This window comes from Perca flavescens, chromosome 11, assembly GCF_004354835.1.
Source record: "Perca flavescens isolate YP-PL-M2 chromosome 11, PFLA_1.0, whole genome shotgun sequence".
Classification (NCBI taxonomy): Eukaryota; Metazoa; Chordata; class Actinopteri; order Perciformes; family Percidae; genus Perca; species Perca flavescens.
In genome coordinates this window covers 13,083,234-13,104,635 of record NC_041341.1, presented here as the reverse complement: position 1 = coordinate 13,104,635, position 21,402 = coordinate 13,083,234, and the positions used below count along the sequence as shown (strand labels likewise).

The following is a 21,402-nucleotide window of genomic DNA, read 5'->3' as shown; positions in this document are numbered from 1 at the left end:
GTTTACCAGCGGCGGCGGACTTGTTGGACCGTGCAAACATAGTGTCCCTCTTTCATTCCTTCAACCAGCTTCTTGAAAAGGTTGGCATAGTTATGTTTGTTTGATATCCAAAGACTTGTTTTGAAATCCAAGTCTTTGATAATGTTTAAAAGTAGCTGTGTTTCTCCTATTTATTGGGTCTCCAGCCTTGCAATCTTTTAGCTGGTTAGTTTGTGTACAGAAACCATAGCAACGCACAGAGCTGACCATAAGCCTGTGGTGAAAACCCAGATTGAGATGCCCAAATAATACCATAATATCCCACGTCTTAATCTGGAAATGCTATTTTTGGAAAAAGGCCTGATTCGGAATATCCAACCGGAATATGCTGTTTACATGACCTGTATCAAATTCAGAATATCGCCATATTCTGAATAATAGTTGAATATTGGTGCACATACTGAATGAGATCTATGTTCTGTACTACATTACATACTACAGTTATCTGTACATCACCTATGGCCTAGAGGTATGCAAACGTATAAAAGTATTAACAGAACTAATTTTTGCAAGCCTGTAAATGCTTGTTTATTAAATTACAGGCATTAAAATGTTGTGACCATCTTGATAGGAACATTGCCTAAGAAATACTAAAAGCACAAAATCAATTACAACCAAATAGCATCTAAAACATATAACGTATAATTTTAAAAGGATGTGAATGATTAAAATAGTTAGGACAATGATGTATTCAGTAAAAGGCGGAATTATGGAAGACTTTAAAAGGTCCCATGGCATGAAAATTTCACGTTATGAGTTTTTTTATCATTAATATGCATTCCCCCAGCCTGCCTATGGTCCCCCAGTGGCTAGAAATGGCAATAGGTTTAAACCGAGCCCTGGGTATCCTGCTCTGCCTTTGAGAAAATGAAAGCTCAGATGGGCCGATCTGGAATCTTCTCCTTATGAGGTCACAAGGAGCAAGGTTACCTCCCCTTTCTCTGCTTTGCCCTCCCAGAGCATTTGGCCCACACATGAGAGAGAGAGAGGCATTATGGCTTTCAAACGAGCAAAGTGGCAGTTGGTCAAGGCCACACCCCACCCTCCACCTTGGGTTGGTATTAACTTAAGTGCAAGTGATTAATCAAAATCTATTACTTATTCTATTCCATGTTAAGCCACGCCAGATTCATGGTCCTAGGGATGGCAACTATTGGATGCATTGTCATGAAAATTTGGACAGACATTCATAGTTCCCAGGCGATGAATCCTTAAGACTTTGGTGGTTCCCTGAGAATTTCTCTTGTGCCACTATGAGGTTGAAATTTGTGGTTTTGTTATTGGATGGATTGCCATAAAATTGTATAAAAGACATTCATCTTTCCATCGAGATGAATTGAAATGCCTTTGCTGATGATTTGACTCTTCATCTAGTCAAATGTTATGATCACATACCTGCAAAACCGATGACCTTGCCATCAGCCTTGGCTCCATTTTGTGTTCTTAGCTCAAAGCTTTATGCTAATGTGAGGCTGCACTTAGCACCCCTGTGTCTAAGTACAACCTCAAAGAGATGCTAGCGTGGCTGTAGACTCCCGTTTTGTGATTCTAGGTATTAAACACACTCTGTTCTTAGAGTAGGATATTTGTGTGAACACTAACACACTTTAACCCAAAGTGCTGGAGAGACAGGAGGCATCAGGGGAGGTGCCCCACATTCCTCTGCAAAAACTGCTGCTTCATATACTCATGACGTGTGTGTGTGTGTGTGTGTGTGTGTGTGTGTGTGTGTGTGTGTGTGTGTGTGTGTGTGTGTGTGTGTGTGTGTGTATGAGTGTGCACAACCCACATGCCTGGGCTTATATACTAGATATACTAACATCTAGGGTTAATTGTGTTTTCAATTAATCCACCAATTATTGTTGCCCTATACATTTTCCCAGATGCCAAGGAGACATCTTCAAATCCTTTCTGACCAAACCCAAAGATATTCAATTTACAGTGATTTCAAAAATAGAACAATGGAACCACAGAAGGTTTGATGAATGACTTCAACAACTTAAATGATCACCATAACTGTCCGTTAATTTTCTGCTGATCAACAACTCAATTAATTGACTCATGGTTTCAGCACTACTGACAAAAATACCAATACCCAAAGCAAGACCTACTGTAAGTGCAACGTTTTCACTGCTAAAACATGGCAGTGTTTTGTATTGGGGTGATGTGTGCAGCAACATCATGATGATCGGCTAACCTCAGAACCAGCCAGATATACTGGCAGTATATGTGTGCTTGTATTGCTCAGACCAGACAGTGCACTAGAACAGGTGACCTCTCTGGAAAAGGGGAAATAAATGGAAAACAGGGCCACACGTAATCATCATGACCCATAAACCTTATTCATTATTTATTTTTCCATCCGCTCTTAAAAGGTCTGATAGGAAAGAGAGGCGACTGCAGAATCATATTAAACTGGCATTTACATGCAAGATGTTACGTAAAGCAATCTCTATGACCTATATTCTCCGATGTGTTTGTGAATGAGTAGGTGAGCGTACAGTATGTGTATACACATGCTCCCCTTCTGAACCCAGTATTGGCCGATTTAAAGCCCTGTGTGCAGAGGGGAAGCTGCTATCATAAATCAGCATGCCCACAGCTGCACAGTATATTGAATGAACCCAGCCCTCCTAATGGGTAGCCTTAAAATCCAATTTTCCTGTCGAACTATCTGTCTGCACAGTGTACCATAAAGTCCCTCTCGCCCCGCAACGCCCTGCTACGCCCTAAACTGCTACAACTATTATTTCTAGTCATAGTTCCATTATCTTTTTTGTTACTATAATTACCATTATTATGAATCATAATTCTCTATATCTGTATATCTCTATCCATCTGTATCTAACCAGCAGCGGCCACCAAGACCCTGGATCTGTCTGATGTTTCTGCCCAAAAGGAAGTTTTTCCTCGCCACTGTTGCACCAAATGCTTGCTCTTGGGAGAACTGTTGGGTCTTTGTTAATTAAAGAGTGTGGTCTAGACCTACTTTATCTGTAAAGTGTCTTGAGAAGAGTGAACTGTTGTTGTATATGTAAATATTTACATATCTAACCCTATAACATATACAACAGAATGGAAATAGACAAAAACTGAAGACACGTCATGTCACGACATGTTATGTTACTGTACTGCAATTTATATATAAGGAGAATATAAACCAACCATATGGTCCAGGGGTAACTGCAGCCTCCTCTTCCTCTCTTTCATCTTCATCTGTCTCCTCCTGATCACTCTCTGCCTCTGTCCCTCTCTCTGAACCTGCAGCCTCCTCTTCATCCCTCACTGTCAATTCTTCCTTTCCCTCTTCTCTTTCACTCATTTCTGCATCCCCTTCTGTGGTCTTCTCCTGCTCTGACCTGCCTGGTCTCTCCAGTTTCCTGTCTTCTCCTTCTTCATTTCCCTCCTTCTCTTCCTCCTGTGCACATCTCAGAATTTTCTTGGCTGGCAATATCCCCACTTTTAGGCTTCAGCTAATATCTCCAGCTACTCTGGCCTGCAATAGTCAAGGTGTGAAAAGCTCTAGTTATTTTTGTATTACATTAGACTGTATAGCCCTGTAGCTAATAAGTAGCCTAAAAAACATAACATCAGACGAGATTTATTACATGCACACATCAGTTATGTTTAGACTAGCCTTCTTAACCCCGTTGTATTTGTTGTTTTCCCAGTTTGACAGTAAAGGATGTTGCCTGGTTTAATGTGTGCAGCCATACTGCCGTGATATGTGAGAGGAAGTGGATTTTATAATACTCCTTAACTAATCATATACAAATGATCAGTCCCAGCAAGCACTGTGTAGTGTGTTGTAACGTAACGCCACCGAAACGGCGACCCTCTGTAAACGTTATGAATTCAAACATGCCAGTTTGTAATATTTTGTATTATGCTCTTCTTGTCTTTACTGAAATCAAACTAATCAAACAGCAGAATGCTCTTACAAACCAGGAGGGAGCGATTTGACTTTTGGGTAACGTAATGGACGCGCTGTTGTTGATGCTGACTGGCCTTTAGCAGACATTACATTTATTACAAATTTAACTTTACATGAAACGTGTGTTTTAACTTCACCTGGGGAAACTGACTTCACTTTCAGAGGCTCGGGGGTGCAGCTCGGTTGCTCCAGTCTTTGCCGGGATGCAGGGCCAGCACACCGCAGCAGAGAATGTGCGAACGCCGCTCTGCACGTTTGATGCAGGGACGTAGCGGAGTATTTGAGGGGCAGGGGGCTAAGATTACATCTACAATTATTATTTATTATGAATTAATATAAATTAATTGTTTGTTTAAATGTTTTAAGAAGCCTGTGCACATAGTAGTTTGTTTTTACAAGCAAAGTTTTTTGAACACCAAAGTTAGGGGGGCAGCTGGGGGGGCAAGGCCCTACAGTGGGGGGTCAGCTGCCCCCCCTTGCCCCCCTGTAGATCCGCCCCTGTTGCTCTCCTCCAGATGACACACAGATCTGGTTAGTGCGACTGATGCGCTGCAGGATTATGCTGCTGGTGGCTAATATCGTTTTTATCATCATTATCGCCACAAATATACACTAAACTGGCTCCCCGGCTGAAATATCACCACGGGGGAATTAAAACAAAAAAAGGTGCACTCTCTTTACCATGTTAAACAGCTCAACTTCATCTGATAGTGCTACATAACAGAACAGGGCCAAGAGGTACCAGCATGCATCTGAACAAGTAGGAGCCAAACGTGAAATTGCCTAGTAAATCTACTGCTCTGCAGAAACACGACTGGGCTTCATTCATCTGCAAAATGGACGCCTCTCTTAATATTCAGCCTAAATTAATCGCCTCAGTAGATACAGTAAACACAGGGTTGTTGACACATTGATGCCCCTACGCAACATATCTGCAGATGGTGCACTGGACTGAATGTACTGGGAACATTGGCTGGATCACTTTCAATCGAGGAGAGATTAGCCTCTGAAGATAGAGAGATCAACGTTATTCCTCTTTTCCTAAGATGCAACAGCTTTTAAAGACTGTGATGCGTGGGAGGCGGAGATAGAAACACATTAGCCATCAAAATTCAACCAATCTTCATAGTAATAACAGGAAGCTTGTGCTTATTTCAGAAACATCAGCATTTACACATGAATAGAGAGGGCTGGCTAAGAGGTATTATAATGCAGAATATTCAGACAAGGATTTTGAATCTCATTGACATTGTACTTGGGCAGAATGAAGGCATCAGGCGAGCGCTGTGAGGTACCAGAGGTAATCATTCTGCATGAGGATGAGGTCCATGTCTGCATCAAACACAGTTGTGCTGAAGAGCGATGCAATGACGTCGGTGACATAACCAAAGGTTCCAAGGTAAAAGGTCCAAGGTTGCTGCACTTTGAATAACGGCACATGGAAAAAGCCATTAGAGAAGACCTTGGGCTATCTCTGGATGAAAAGGCACAGCCACCAGTGAAGCTGTTGCCATAAAAAGAAGCTTCTAATATTTAACATGGACAGAAAGTAGTGAAGACACTGTGGGAAAAGCTGTTTATGAACCAAAAGTGCCTTATCTGAAAAGAGACATTTTGTTCTCTTCCTTCTCTTTCTTCTCAAAGGAGGTTAAACTGCACGTAAGGCAGCCAGGCTGCAAAACAAGTGTGTTTTTTTATATTAGGAGAGCACAGGACCGTGTGCAAACCAACATTAGAACTGCATAAAAAAATGCAGCCTTCGTATTCATTTAAATAAGATCAGAGTTGTCTGGCAAAAACCTTAAGTCTAAAATGATTGTCACTGTAATAACTTTACAGAGTTTTAAATTGTGCTATCATAAATATCACAAATTGCTGTTTTTTTTTGTCTAATAATATCCCTTAAACTCATGGATCTATAACTCAAACTGGTCTCCCAACATTGTATTTCCAACATTCTTACTGGTACTTGTAGCAACAGTCATGAAAATAAGTTGGACCTGAAAAGTTTTTAAAACACAGTGCCATTTTTGGTCAAAACGCTAGTGCTGGAAGTCTTGCTGCCTCTGTGTATCCAGGTCCAAGCCTCTATCCAACTTTTGAGTTTAGCGTAGCACACTTTTCAGGCTACAAGGGTTGTAGGTCAAGCTACAGTAATGTACTGCCATTAAATATAAAGTTGTAAACTACATAAAGCTGATAACGTATCCAATTATGGAGTGTTTAATGGTTCTACGGATTTATAATTTTTTCCAGTGAATAAACAAAAGTCTAACACATGTATGTTGTATCATGACAGAAACATAATAAGAAACTAATTGGAGGTCAAGCCAATTTTTACAAAAAAGCCTAGATCAGTGAGAACAATTTTCACCTGGTCACTGTGTACCCAACAATTATCGTGTTTCCAGACACCAAAAAAAATGCTCATCACCATCATAGTTTAGATGGCAAACAAGGTTAAGGAACAAGAGGACTTTCCCATCCACTTTTTTGTCGCCCAAATTACTGGTACAGATTTGTCTCAGATGGCTTTACATATGACACTTCCTTCCTGATTTGATTACAAAAGATCTTAAAAAACTGCAAACAACATTTAACAGGCGAAAAAAAGAAAAAAAACAATACCAATCTCTGAGTTTTTGAGTGTTGCAAAAAACGCTATATAAATAAAATGCATTATTATTATTAGTATTATTATTAATAACATCTTCTTGTAATAGAGAAGCATTTTTTCTATTTCAGCACGTCATGAAGGTGAGAGACAGCAGGGGAGACAGACAGAGGGGGGAGGATGTACAGACCAATAGATTAATCCATATTTTAGCAACCAAATCGCTTAAGGCAAAGCAGGCACACTGAGAGCCAGCTCAGGGTCTCCAGCCTCTCCAGCCAGACAGTTTCCTCTGGGAATCTGCTGATCAACTATAACCAACCTCTTAACTCAACACGCCAACTCAGCTGCTTTCAGGATAATCCTTTCTACTGGTGAAAATGTGCTCTGAACTGAATCCTAATAGTCCATAGGAAGGTTGTGGACATAAAAACACGTACACACACCAACAAACAAGCAGAAGCCGTCTTCACGCTGTAGAGCAGCACAGCAGCTTTCAGTCTCATTAACATTCTGCATCTGGCTTCACATCTCACAAACACACACACACACACACACACGGAGCAATCTCCTCTGAGAGTAATATGTTTTGCCGGTAAAATGCCACTGCCTTCACTGTATGGATGGAAAATCTGAGAGAACAAAAGCTCACTACAGCATGTGACGTGTTCATTTCTGGTTCTTTAGGAAAAATGCTCTTGGGCAAAAATCCACTCAGTCAGAATGCTATTTTTGTTTTATTTTGTGAAACAGGCATTAATGGTTAATCACTTCAGGTCTAACCATTGGGAGGCATTTGGTGAGTGTTTCTTGTTGTCAGAAGAGATTAAGAAAGTGCCGTTGACACTGTTGTGTCCATCAGATAACTTGCTGAGTTGGGGTTTCATAAAGAACAGTTCAGACCAAGTGATAACATAAAATAATAATGGTGCTGCTTGATTCTTGATGAAAAAGATGTAATCTGACATTGCAATATCTTTCATGGAAATTTAATGCGGAACACGTTAGATATACAGATGGATAGATTAAACATGACGGTCCCTTTTTAACTAATCTAGTGATACCTAACAAATCAAGGTACTTCATCATGAATCATCAAGATGTAAACATCTTCTAAATGCAATACTGCCATAAAGCAGCCCTGCTCATTGATTTGCAACTAACCCTAACCCTAAATTGTCTAATACAAAAAGAAATGTTAAAGATTTAACTGTGTATAAACCGCATAGCAGAATCTCTACCAGTTGACAAATTTCTATTGTCTTACAGTATCCATTTTCATATCACCCAACCCTAGTGTGAAGGAGTTCACTTCAAGCTATCCCCTTCAGTTCCCCACCCCACTATGTGCAACCATAGGTAGTCGCTAATGCAGCAACAATAACCCTACAATGACCCCTCTCTAGCATCCCACCATGTGCTGTTTGTAATGTATAATCAAGGCAGACACACCCTATGAATCCTTGTCTCTACAAGGGGGAGAAAGAAGCAAATAAATGAACGTTTGGACAGAGTTTGAACAGACAGGAACATCAGAGCATGTAGTGCAGAGAAAAAAAGAGGGGAAAAGAGGTGCAGAAAATGAGAGCGGTGTTAGGAATGGTTGTTAGCGAAGGAGAAGGAAAAGGTTGGATGTGGACGGAGAGTGAGCACAGCTGGAGCCCTGTCTGCAGCTTCACTCATGGTTACACCAGATGATAGGTGGAGAGGTCACGCACTGAGAGAGCTTTTACCCTGCCACAACCCATATCAGCAAGGTTGTGCTTTTAAAAAATGCACTGCACTGACAGGAAACTGCTGCGGCTTGTTGAGGTAACTTTAGAGTAACAACCTACCATCTTCTGTCCGACTTAGAAACCTGCATTACAGTCACTAGGGCTGAACGATTTTGGAAAATAATCTAATTGCGATTTTTTTTCACCAATATTGCGAATGCGATTTAATAAGCAATTCTTTTTTAAGCTCTTTGTCTTCTGTATTATTCAACAAAGACAAGCAATAAATCATTGTATAGTATGAACAACACACAATTAGATAGATTAAACAAACAAACTGTTCTTTCCTGGAGGCCAGGCCTGTATGTGATGATGAAATTAGGTGATGCATGAATTTATATGAACATCTTTGATTTAACTACTTCAATCACAGTACTATACTGAGCACTGACAAAGCCTGGTGTAAACATTCATATGAAAGTCAGAAACAAATCACACAAACTAAAGTGCAGATTGCAAAAATATAAAAACAAATATGTGGCTTTACCACACTTAGTAGTATTTAGATTATTATTGACTGTAATAAACACATGTAAACATGTGGATTGCACTTTTTAAACACCGTCTTTGAACTTTATTAGACAGTTAAATAAGTAAAAATATAGTATATCTCCAATCAGTAACAAAACAAAAATGCAGAAAATAAAAAAGGAGAGAAATATCTGCCTGTACCTCTTTGAAAATATTTAGGTAACTCAAAGTTAAATGTAATCACTGTCTGAACATTAATATCCAAATATTAAATCGTAATTATCTCTAGTCAGTAACAGCAACACACAACGCAGACTACAATGCAGCGAGTATGGCACTATCAGCCATAGTGATCATGATCACACAAGAAGCAATTTCTCCGCATTTTTTCATCTTAAAAACATCTCCAGACTCTGGACACCACTCACTGACTCTGTGACGAGCGAGTGCAAGTCACTATATTCCCTCCAGTGTTAAACAGACGTAACCTGACTCCGCCAGATGGATTGCTTCGCATTTGCTTGGCATATCCATCTGGGAACTTTCCGTTGGAGAACTTTTGGGAAGGGGCGGAAATACTGGTTAGCTGATTGGATAAACCATCTGTCTATCACCACCTATGTTGGTGATAGACGGGCCAAATCAACCACTCAGATCAAACTCTTGCCAAAACCAGTCGGGAGAAGAGCAAAAACATCTTTTCCTCCGAGAAAAGCCTCCAGTGCCGTTTTTTGCTCTTCTTTCAGTGAAGGAATACTTTCTAATTTGGATAAAACTTGCGCGATAGCTACGCTCTTCTCATCCGTGGCCGTGAACCCAGGCTTGGTGGCCGTACTAAGGGGCATCATGTCCTTGGCGGTAAACTCCATTGCTGCTTGAGTAAATTCCTCGTTCCGATTTAAAGTACATTCATATGGAGTTAACGTTACGTTTTCAAACATTTCGGTGAGTGATGCCTGTCAGGTGGTATTTTGCTTACTTGACAAACTGATGTTTGGCATTTTAGCCATGCAACTGTCGTAGATGGCTTTGTGTTTTTTGTTGTTGTTTTTTTTACGTGCTGATACAGGTTCGTAGTGTTACCCCGTGAGGTAGCAACGTTAGCAAGACAGGTTTTGCAAAGTACCTGAAGTTGCGCATCATCTTCTTTTTATAAACCAAAATAGTCCCACACAAGTGACATACAGTTCCTATTTGGGACTAAAGTTTCTGTCGAGCCGGAGGCCATTGTACAACAGCTCAAATTACGGTGTAGCGTTAGCGTGCCAAGTTGATGCTTTCTCTGCGGAGTGCAGATTGCTTTGCTCTCGGGAGTCACATGACCAAATCACAGCCTTTGCGATTAGGAAATCGTGTTTTAACATATCACGATATTATTGCAAATGTAATTAATCGTTCAGCCCTAATCAGAACGGTAAGCCAGGTTTCCAGGTGATACTAGAGTTATTAGGGATGTAGCAAACCGTAAACATTCAAATTAGAAACAGTTCATGCACATTTTTAGACTGAACACCGGAGGTTCCACTGTACTTTAACCTGCCTTTTTATTTACCATTACGTCACCGATCACAAGTAGGACTGGGCAATATATCAATATTATATCAACATCGATATAGGAGGCCAGATATTGTCTTCAATTTATCGTAATATTGTGATATGACACAAGAGTTGTCCGTTTCTGGTTTTAAAGGCTGCATTACAGTAAAGTGATGTCATTTTCTGAATTTACCAGGCTTACTAGCCGTTTTATTATTTGCCTTTACCCACTTAGTGATTGTAACCACATTATTGGTGATTATTTATCAAAAATCTCATTGTGTTAAGGTTTTGTGAAAGCACCAATAGTCAACTCTACAATATCGCCGCAATATCGACATCATCATATTAAAATATCAGGATACATGATTTTCTCCATATCACCCAGCTCTAATCACAAGCCACAATTGCAGGTTTTGTATTACTGTGTGCAAATACTGGCAGACTAATAAACCTAAAGGGATTATGCAGGCTAATCCATATAACAATATTATGGGATGAAGTCCACATTAGAGAAGGTTACACCTCTCAGGGAACACACAGACATTAGAAATAAATGCTGTAAGCAAGTAAAACACTAAAAATGACACTTTCTCTCATGTAAATGTTTAAGATATTGGACAATTTAATGAAGTACAGAACACAGTTTTCCTAGGATTGTTTTTTCCTGTGATCTCAATTTTAGGATATTGTATTCATACTGTATTTATTTATTTGTTCGTTATTTGTTTCCTTAAAAGAAGCATGAGGAATTCATGTTTTCATATAATTAGGTATATTACATGTGAAATGTCTGAAAACCAAACGTGTATGTGATGTCATCAAAAGTGAAATTCACATGTGAGTCTATCACATCATGTGAAATGGTGTATTTTTCTGAGCACAATACAACAGCGTAAAAATACTTAAAAGTTAAAGTCAATATGCATTCAAAATAAGTAAATGCATTACATTATATATCATGTTCAGATATACATTGCTATATATTATAGTATTGGATTATTATCACTGACTGTGTGTAAATGTGTGACTAGTATTTTACTGTAGCTGGTTTCCACCACTGCTTGACAGAAATTGTATAATTTGATTATAAGATGTACAATCTGGAGTTGCTTAGAGCATATTGTTTACTGTCAGGACATATTCCAAACTGTTTATATCAACCAAATATCAGACTACTGAAGCTTATAAATTTCTGGTGACTCTGTCTGCATATCAAGCAACCCTGTGAGGCAAATCAACTCCAAGGTTGAGAAACTCATGGTCTTTTTTTGTTTGTAGAGAAGGTGTCTGATACACTATCCATGTCCTTCAAAAGCAGTATTTTTTTCTAAGCTGCTGCATGTGTGTGCATGTGTGTGTGTGTGTGTGTGTGTGTGTGAGAGAGAGAGAGAGATCTGTACTGTATGTGCTGTATGTGTGTTTATTTGAAGAGATCTCTCAGCCAACCAGGCCAGCCAGCCTTGTCAGACTGACAGAGCATGGATGCTAAGCGCTCGTATTAGCATTTTATCAAGTGACCTTCCTGCTCTTCAGTCTGCCTCTTAAAATACGGTTTTCTTTTTTACTCCAGCCTTCACTTTTCACTCAGTAAAGACACAATAAGCAGCTCTGTATGATACAAACTGCACTGTATGACTCAAAACTGGGGGAAATCACTCCCATGCAGCCATATTTTGACAGTGTATGTAAATGCAGTGTAAAAGGGCGGCATAAATAACAGTTTCACCTTCAGCAGCAGCATTTCTTGTTAGTCTCCCAGAAGCAGTTTATTGTTGCCCCAGCTGCCTGATTTTTAATTACTCCACCGGTAATTAGTGGTTGTCCATAATTGGGATAGGGACTCCAGACTGTCATCCACCAATCTCTAGGATGATTGTTTTCGTTTGTAAAAGGGCGAGGACGGATGACAGGACACACACACACACACACACACACACACACACACACACACACACACACACACACACACACACACACACACACACACACACACACACACACACACACACACACACACACACACACACACACACACACACACACACACACACACACACACACACGGCTGTGCATGCAGCTGTGACTGATGTTCTAACGGGACACAAGGGGATGTGTTACAGTTTATCAGGAGGCAAGAACAAAAGGAGGTTCTCAGGGAACAACGGCTTCAATGTAAGAGGTTCGATGCCGATTTGCTGCCTCGAACACACTCCCATCATCATCATCATTATATCGCTTACTTCATTCTTGTTGACTTGAATTCCTAAATATAAATCTCCAAAGCATTTTCCATCAACAACCTTAACGTCAGAGATGTCTTTTCCAGCGAGTAAACAATTTGGGCCACATTTTATGCAAGTGTAATCACTATAGCCTTGAATCAAAGTGCAATTCCTTTCATCACGGCTGGGAAGGCTGAGTGCCTTTGGACTGATGTCAAGAGCAAAGTAGAGGATTTTTACATACATTAGTCTAGACTCTGTTCTGCTTTATACTATTTAAAAATATTAATTTGCCTGCATGTAGAAAAATGTATTTATTTATTTAAATACTCTTTATTGATCCCCAATGGGGAAATTACATTTTACACTCTGTTATTATTACATACAGAAAAAAAAGGCTGCACTGTGAGATGTAAAACACATTTCCGAGAAGTCTGAGGTATAATTGATTCAAGCCAAGACGAGGTTTGCATTCTCAGAGGACTAAACTCGATAAAAACAGCTGGAACTGGTTGTACTATACAAGATGGAGGTGGTTGAAATCATCCACCCATTATCAATACCGTCTTATCCTGGGGAAGGTAATGAGTACTGGAGCCCACCATGCCTTACATTGGGTACAATGATCCTGAAGAGATTGCCAGTCTACCACAGAACAAGAATGTTGAACATGAAAGTTTATTCCTGATCTTAGATAGAGTTTGACATAGAAAAGTGAACCGTACTTACTAGCTTTTCCCAGAGCTTTCAACCACATTATACAGTCTTCCTCAGTGAATGTAGTTTTTACGTGACCAAAGTTCCATTCTTACAATGTAGTAAAACCTCCATCCTCTAAAAAAAAAAAAAAAAAAAGACTGTGAAATGCAGTTGAAAGCTCCAGAAAAAAGTCAGTAAGTAGACCTAGAGTTAAGATTTGTTTTGGTCAAATAAACAGGAATATTTCTCTGATATTGATACTGTATACAGGCTACATTCACTTAAGGTGAATGAAGGTGAGAAGCATTTTCGGATGTATTTGTAATCTACAGTATATCACAATACGGCAAATTTATGCAAAATCACATGTGAATTTTTAACAATATATTTTAACCCGATGAAGAATTTTAGTCAGACATCTGGATCTTAGTTATCTGAGAAACAAGCTGAGCAAACGTTTGCAGCCCCTCTGGGGTGTCAGAGAAACACAGATTTTTAACAAGAAACTGCTATATTCAGTGTTTTACTGGTGTTTTAAATCAAGGGGACCATATATTTTGGAGAGGGGGAGACCTCTGCGGATAATTTGTCTCCCAGTAAAAACCTCCTGAACGATGAACACTGAAGGAATTCTACTGAATTCTACTGTTTACTAACCCTGTTTTGTGTCCGGGATGTCAAACGTGACATACCAGAAAAAAAACAACAACAGTGTGGCCGGTTAGCTCAGTTGGTAGGGCAGGTGCACATATGCAGAGGTTTATTCCTTGACGCAGAAGGTCCAGGGTTTGAGTCCAACCTGTGAAGGTTTTCCTACATGTCTTCCCACCTCTCTCTCCCCTTTCATATCTCAGCTTTCCTATCCAGAAATGCCCCAAAAAAAAAAAAAAACAGAAAAGGCATACTTGTCTATTGGCAATGGCTTAAAAGACTTAAAAGATTATTTTAGCTGTGTGTTTTATGATCAGTTGGTTGGGCAGTGTCAGGCAAGGACATATGTTAAAATCTTGAAATGTAGTTAGATTATTAATATCAGTAATATAAGCATTCAAAGAAATCCATATAACAGTAATCATACTGAAGTTTACACTGTAGTCATATACAGTGGGGGAAATAAGTATTTGACCCCTCGCTGATTTTGCAGGTTTGCCCACTTACAAAGAATGCAAAAATCTACAATTTTAATCATATGTACATTCTAACAGTGAAAGACAGAATCCCAAAGAAAATTCCAGAAAATCACATCATATGAATTTATTAAAATTGATAACCATCTGATGAGGAAAAACAAGTATTTGACCCCCTGGACAAACAGCATGTTAATATGTTGTAGAAAAGCCATTATTGGCCAGCACAGATGTCAAACGGTTTTTATAGTTGGTGACAAGGTTTGTGCACATTTCGGCAGGGATGTTGGCCCACTCCTCCCTGCAGACAGCCTCCAAATCATTCAGGTTCCGAGGTTGTCGCCTGGCAACTCGAATTTTAAGCTCCCTCCAAAGATTTTCAATCGGATTCAGGTCTGGAGACTGGCTAGGCCACTCCAGAACCTTGATGTGCTTCTTCTTCAGCCACTCTTTTGTTGCTTTGGCGGTGTGCTTAGGGTCGTTGTCGTGCTGAAACACCCATCCTCGACCCATCTTCAGCTCTCTCACTGAGGGAAGGAGATGTCGGTCCAGAATTCCACGATACATGGCCCCGTCCATCCTCCCCTCAATACGATGGCTTTTCAGCCAAGGGGACGGAAAAGCCAGGTTGTACTCGGTGTTCTTTGCCCTCCAAACACGACGAGTTGAGTTGAGGCCAAAAAGTTCTATTTTGGTCTCATCTGACCACATCACCTTCTTCCAGGCCTCTTCTGAGTCGTCCAGGTGGTGAATGGCGAACTTCATGCGGGCCTGTACATGTTTCTTCTTGAGCAGGGGGACCTTGCGTGCGCTGCAGGATTTCAATCCATGACGGCGTAGTGTGTTACCAACCGTTTCTTTTGTAACTGTGGTCCCAGCTGCCTTCAGTTGATTCATCAGTTCCCCCCTTGTGGTTTTGGGATGATTCCTCACCGTTCGCATGATCAGGGACACCCCACGAGGCAAGATCTTGTGTGGAGGCCCAGACCGAGGGAGGTTGGCGGTGGTGTGGTGCTTCTTCCATTTCCTGATAACTGCACCGACAGTTGATCTTTTCTCTCCAAGTTGCTTTCCGATTCTCTTGTAGCCCATCCCAGCCTTGTGCAGATCAACAATCTTGTCCCTGATGTCCGTAGAAAGCTCTTTGGTCTTGCCCATGGTGGTGATGTTGGATGCTGGTTGTTTGGGTGTTGACAGGTGTCTTTTATACAGGTAACGAGGTGAGGCAGGTGTATTTGATGTAGATAATTGGTTCGGATTGGGGCTGTGTCTTAAAGAAAGACTAACTGGCTTGTAGGAGCCAGAATACTTGCTGTTTGTCCAGGGGGTCAAATACTTGTTTTTCCTCATCAGATGGTTATCAATTTTAATAAATTCATATGATGTGATTTTCTGGAATTTTCTTTGGGATTCTGTCTTTCACTGTTAGAATGTACATATGATTAAAATTGTAGATTTTTGCATTCTTTGTAAGTGGGCATCCATCCATCCATCCATCTTCGTCCGCTTATCCGGTGTCGGGTCGCGGGGGGAGCAGTTCCAGCAGGGGACCCCAAACTTCCCTTTCCCGAGCAACATTAACCAGCTCCGACTGGGGGATCCCGAGGCGTTCCCAGGCCAGGTTGGAGATATAATCCCTCCACCTAGTCCTGGGTCTTCCCCGAGGCCTCCTCCCAGCTGGACGTGCCTGGAACACCTCCCTAGGGAGGCGCCCAGGGGGCATCCTTACCAGATGCCCGAACCACCTCAACTGGCTCCTTTCGACGCAAAGGAGCAGCGGCTCTACTCCGAGCTCCTCACGGATGACTGAGCTTCTCACCCTATCTCTAAGGGAGACGCCAGCCACCCTCCTGAGGAAACCCATTTCAGCCGCTTGTACCCTGGATCTCGTTCTTTCGGTCATGACCCAGCCTTCATGACCATAGGTGAGGGTAGGAACGAAAACTGACCGGTAGATCGAGAGCTTTGCCTTCTGGCTAAGCTCTCTTTTTTCGTCACAACGGTGCGATAGATTGAATGCAATACCGCACCCGCTGCGCCCGATTCTCCGACCAATCTCCCGCTCCATTGTCCCCTCACTCGCGAACACAACCCCAAGGTACTTGAACTCCTTCACTTGGGGTAAGGACTCATTCCCTACCTGGAGAAGGCATTCCATCGGTTTCCTGCTGAGAACCATGGCCTCAGATTTAGAGGTGCTGATCCTCATCCCAACCGCTTCACACTCGGTTGCGAACCGATCCAGTGAGTGCTGAAGGTCGCAGGCCGATGATGCCATCAGGACCACATCATCTGCAAAGAGCAGCGATGAGATCCCCAGCCCACCAAACTGCAACCCCTCCCCACCCCGACTACGCCTCGATATCCTGTCCATAAATACTACAAACAGGATTGGTGACAAAGCGCAGCCCTGGCGGAGGCCAACCCTCACCTGAAACGAGTCCGACTTACTACCGAGAACCCGGACACAGCTCTCGCTTTGGTTGTACAGAGATTGGATGGCCCTGAGAAGAGACCCCCTCACCCCATACTCCCGCAGCACCTCCCACAGTATCTCCCGGGGGACCCGGTCATACGCCTTCTCCAAATCCACAAAACACATGTAGACCGGTTGTCTACATGTGTGGGCAAACCTGCAAAATCAGCAAGGGGTCAAATACTTATTTCCCCCACTGTAAAGTAGTATCATTTTGTAGTCATTTGTACACTGTGAATAAAAAACATTTAATTTAACATTTAATTACCAAAGTAATGACTATAACCTAAGATCCTACTAATTGGAAGTCAATGGACTAAAAAAAACACCTGACCTCAGCCAGTAAGTTAATGAAAGGTAATTATGTTCTGTCTAGCCAAGCTGATCTTGATCCAAAACAAAACCAGTACATCAGAATGCCTGTCGCAAGTGTACACACATAGCAATAGAGGGCCCCAGGGCCCTTAGTATACCTGCCACGCATTTCTGCAGGCTTAGCCTGACAGATTGACCTGTCCCATTAAATCTAGTGTTATTGACTCCTGTTTACAGTAGGTGGCCGTGTGTGTGTGTGTGTGTGTGTGTGTGTGTGTGTGTGTGTGTGTGTGTGTGTGTGTGTGTGTGTAGCTAGCAGGAAGCTGTTGGAGTCTGCAGGTCCACTGTTTGACCTTTTACCACATCACTGATTAAGTCCATGAAGAGCTCAGGTAGGGAGCAACAAAGCAATACCGTGCATGCAGGAAAATCTATAATATTCTACAGTGTGGAGTCTCTGAGTAAAACATTAGTCTGTCCGTCACGTTCAGTTAGAAGGTAAAAGAAAAAGGTCCTGAGAGCGAGTTGATTTACTTCTGCATTATGCATTTCTAACAGACAGGATTATCCGGGGACTGCCCATTTCTCCGACCCTCCATTGTTCCGACCTCTCAATAACCCCAAAAATTCCCTTTGGTCCTACAGCCCGCTAGTCCGACGTCCCTTTGGTGGCGAAATTACGAATCCCACTAAGACCACGCCAAGTCCCGCCATACGAAGCAGCTCGATTGGTTGGGGTTAGGAAAGCCAATTGGTCAGGGGACAGGACCTGTACAAATGGGGTTACTTTACCTTGCGTAAGCATCGACGCCTGGCCAATAAATGCTATTGAAGGGTGGGTCTTGGCGTGGCCATAGTAGGATTCGTAATATGTTGGACTAGTGGGCTGTTAGCCTGACAAGCCAGACCCACATCAAGATGTTGGGTTTGGGAACTCACCACTGGCAGGGCTCAATCTGAGGGGTTTACACATTACTTAAGTCTCTAAGACATTTCTTTAACTTTAATGGTGCAACCTGCTTAAGCAAATCACTAGTTTGAAATAAGCTAGTAGAACTACTAGCTTGTTTCAAACTAGTGACTTTTCTAAGAACTTTACAGACAAACTAAGAGATGGATTTATGGATAGCTGATGCAACCCAATCCAGGTTGTAAAAACCCCCAAATTCCCAGAAACAGTACAGAGGACATGACCTCAATGGCAGCTACAGTTGGTAATTCCCAGATATCCCTGAAAACAGCATCTATGAATGCATCAAATTCCAACATACTGATGTGTTCATTTAAAGCAGAGAAGGCCTTGGCGGAATTCCTTTCAAACATGATTGAGAAAATGGAGAACACGGTTACACGGTAGTGTTTACAAGCAAAACTGATCCATTAGTCAAGAATTAGATTCTTCTTCTTATATCCAATCATTTCTACTTACAACCATACACTTCAAACATTATGCAAGCTAAGTAGAAATATGTTTCGAGGTGCACTAATACACGTCCTGTGGGGAATGCCTTTGTGGGAGCACCTGTGACAGTTCAAATGGTTTCCAGTCATGTGACCCTCATCTTGGGGGAAAAAAAAACACTCCCAACTAAGTCAGTCTTCATCAATATTTATGTGTAGCAAGACTGAAGTTCATTTTACAGTATTTTCCATTCCCGGAAAACAAAGAAGCTGCCGCTTGTGCAAATAACCCACTTTTACCGTATTCATTAACATTATCTGATTACAGTCTGGAAGTCAGCCAGCACTCTCATCAGCCCTAGAGGCATTTCCAGTCATGGCTTGGATGCACCTGCTTGCTGCAGCCCAGTCATCCCCCAAAATGTTGTGCTAAAGGACTCCCAGGAGACTCCAGGGACTCCCTAAAGGATATAAGGAATAACTACACTGCCTTCAGCCTTGCTATTTCATTTACAGTATAAAATGGCATCACATAGAGAGAACAGAAAATAAAGACACATGCAGTCTTATTACTATTGCAGCATGGTTTTCCACTCTCCCATCTTGGGTAGAAATCATATTGACCAACAGAAATCTCCTCAGCTGAGCTTGTTTTTTTTTTTTTTTTTTTTTTTTTTAACCTACAGACACCACTGTTATAGGACTGTTTGAGACTGAGGACAGTGTTCAGGCTGTCAAGACAATTCCCGAAGGTGAGGAGAGCTCAAGCTGGCAGCTGTTTCCTTTATCTGACCCATGTAATGGCATTAAGTTATTTAGTGTGGGAGTCAGAATGTCATTTCTGGTGCAGCCTGAGCTTTGCACTACAAAACCAATTATTCAAGACTAGGTCCGATTAGTCAGTCAACTAGGCCTACTTGATAAGTCGATCAAAAGACATTTAATCAAGAGCAATTTGGATAATGAAATAATCATTCAAGTCATTTATAAAGACTCAAATATAAAAATGTGTGTCATAGTTTCTTAAATAGAAGAAACAATTTGCTGTTTTTTCCCCGTTTCATACCAAATGTGATGTTGACAAAATAATCCCCCCACAAGTTCCACTAAGTAGCTGTTCTGGAGCTTTGCGAATATGGCACATGATCTTTCTAAGTTTTTTTTAGCCCTTTAAGGACTTCTTGTCCTAAAAGTTGACATTGAGGGTTCATTCTCGAGCTTCAAAACAGTGGTTGACCAAATATCTCACAGCAAGGTCCATAAAAGTGGCAATATATAGCAAAATATCATCTTCTATAACAAATATACCTCAGTATTGTTGAGGTTTCACTATGTTTATCACATTTTAAGACATTACTTAAGGTTTCCCTTAAATTGTGATGAGCATTTGTGTTGTTAAATAGATTAAATTATTAACCAATAAAGAACTCTTTAGGATGAAAAACAAAGATATTTGCAGACCACACAAATTCCAAGGTTCTTTTTCTATTATTCAAACAGGAGCAACATGAAGTGAAACTGTGACAGGTTGCAGAGTGACAACATGCAAATGTCTATTCAATGTCGCCCATGTATTTGTACATGAATGTCTATTTCTGTGTACGTTGAAAGTCAAAGCACCGGTCAAATTCCCTGTATGTGTTTACACTTAGGCCTATTTAGCCATTAAAGCTGATTCTGATTGTCAAATTTGCCTGCTATAAGCTACATGTAGCCTGTGTATAAAGACTGCTTTCAGTGTAAAATCACAGTTGAGGACCACAAACACACACAACACCAACACCCTACTTCAGGTGCATTGAATGGAGCCCCCCTGGGAAAAGAGAGCCTAAATCCGTGCGCACATTTTACAAATCTGTGCGCATAGTAAAGCAAAAATACTGGCTTCATCAATCAGACATCATTATCTGCCTTTTGATTTTATAACAAAATACAATTAGTGTCATTCGGCTACTTACTCAGAGAGTTACTTTCAGGACGCTTTCACCTCCTTCCCATCAGAGAAGAAGTCAGGCAGCAGGTTGAACACTCGCTGCTCCTCAGACTGAAGGGTCTGATGTGAGTTGCAGACCGGGAACCGTGCAGGGCGGACGGTAACGGCACCGACATAAAATCACACACAGGTTGGATGTCCATTCATTCTCTGTCCTTTCCTCGTGCTGGTTTGAGGGATTTTTACCGGAGGATCCCGGATACACGACCTCTTTCTTTTGCGGGGTTCTCCTTGGGAACTGTGCTGCCTTCAAGTAAAAACAGTAAAATCACCCTCAGTTTTAAATCTGGAAATGTCTTCTTTCTTCACCTTAAAGTCAGGTAATATGGTGTGATTTAAATAGTAAATATAGAAATAAAATATTGTTTTGCATGTAGCCTAAATACATTTAAAACACAGTCCAAATTCATTCCGAATAGGTCTCATAACTGCAGAAATTCCAATGCCATTTTTGGAAACAGGCTCAGAAACTTAGAAAATATTGTCTGTTTGTCGGTATACGCGTGTTATGATGAGCAGTTAACAGGTTATGTTTTGTGGAGGTGACTATTAGGGATCATAATACATTTTTGGCCCAACCACATTCCGTTGGATGTTCATAGTGTGATTTTTCTATTTCCGACAGCAAGTGGAGGCAGCATTTACCATAGGACAAACGCTCAGGGCTCTGATCTCACTCTGCTCCTGATTGGCTCAGATTAAAAAAGGCTGCCTGTGGCCACACTCAGCCCATATGTCCCCCTCCTCAGCCCAGATCATGGTGGTGTTTCTCTCTCCATCATTCAGTCAGTCTTAAT

General features: G+C 41.3%; 1 protein-coding gene across 2 annotated transcripts in view; it reads right to left on the bottom strand.

Moving 5' to 3' along the window:
- The window catches only part of arhgef49 (Rho guanine nucleotide exchange factor 49), a 69,833-nt gene extending 48,989 nt beyond the window's left edge, over positions 1–20,844 (bottom strand). For both annotated transcript variants that reach the window (XM_028591047.1, XM_028591048.1), the window contains exon 1: positions 20,571–20,844. The gene's annotated coding sequence lies outside the window, so the exon portion shown is untranslated. The remainder of the gene's footprint in view (positions 1–20,570) is intronic.
- Positions 20,845–21,402: the final 558 nt, after the last annotated feature.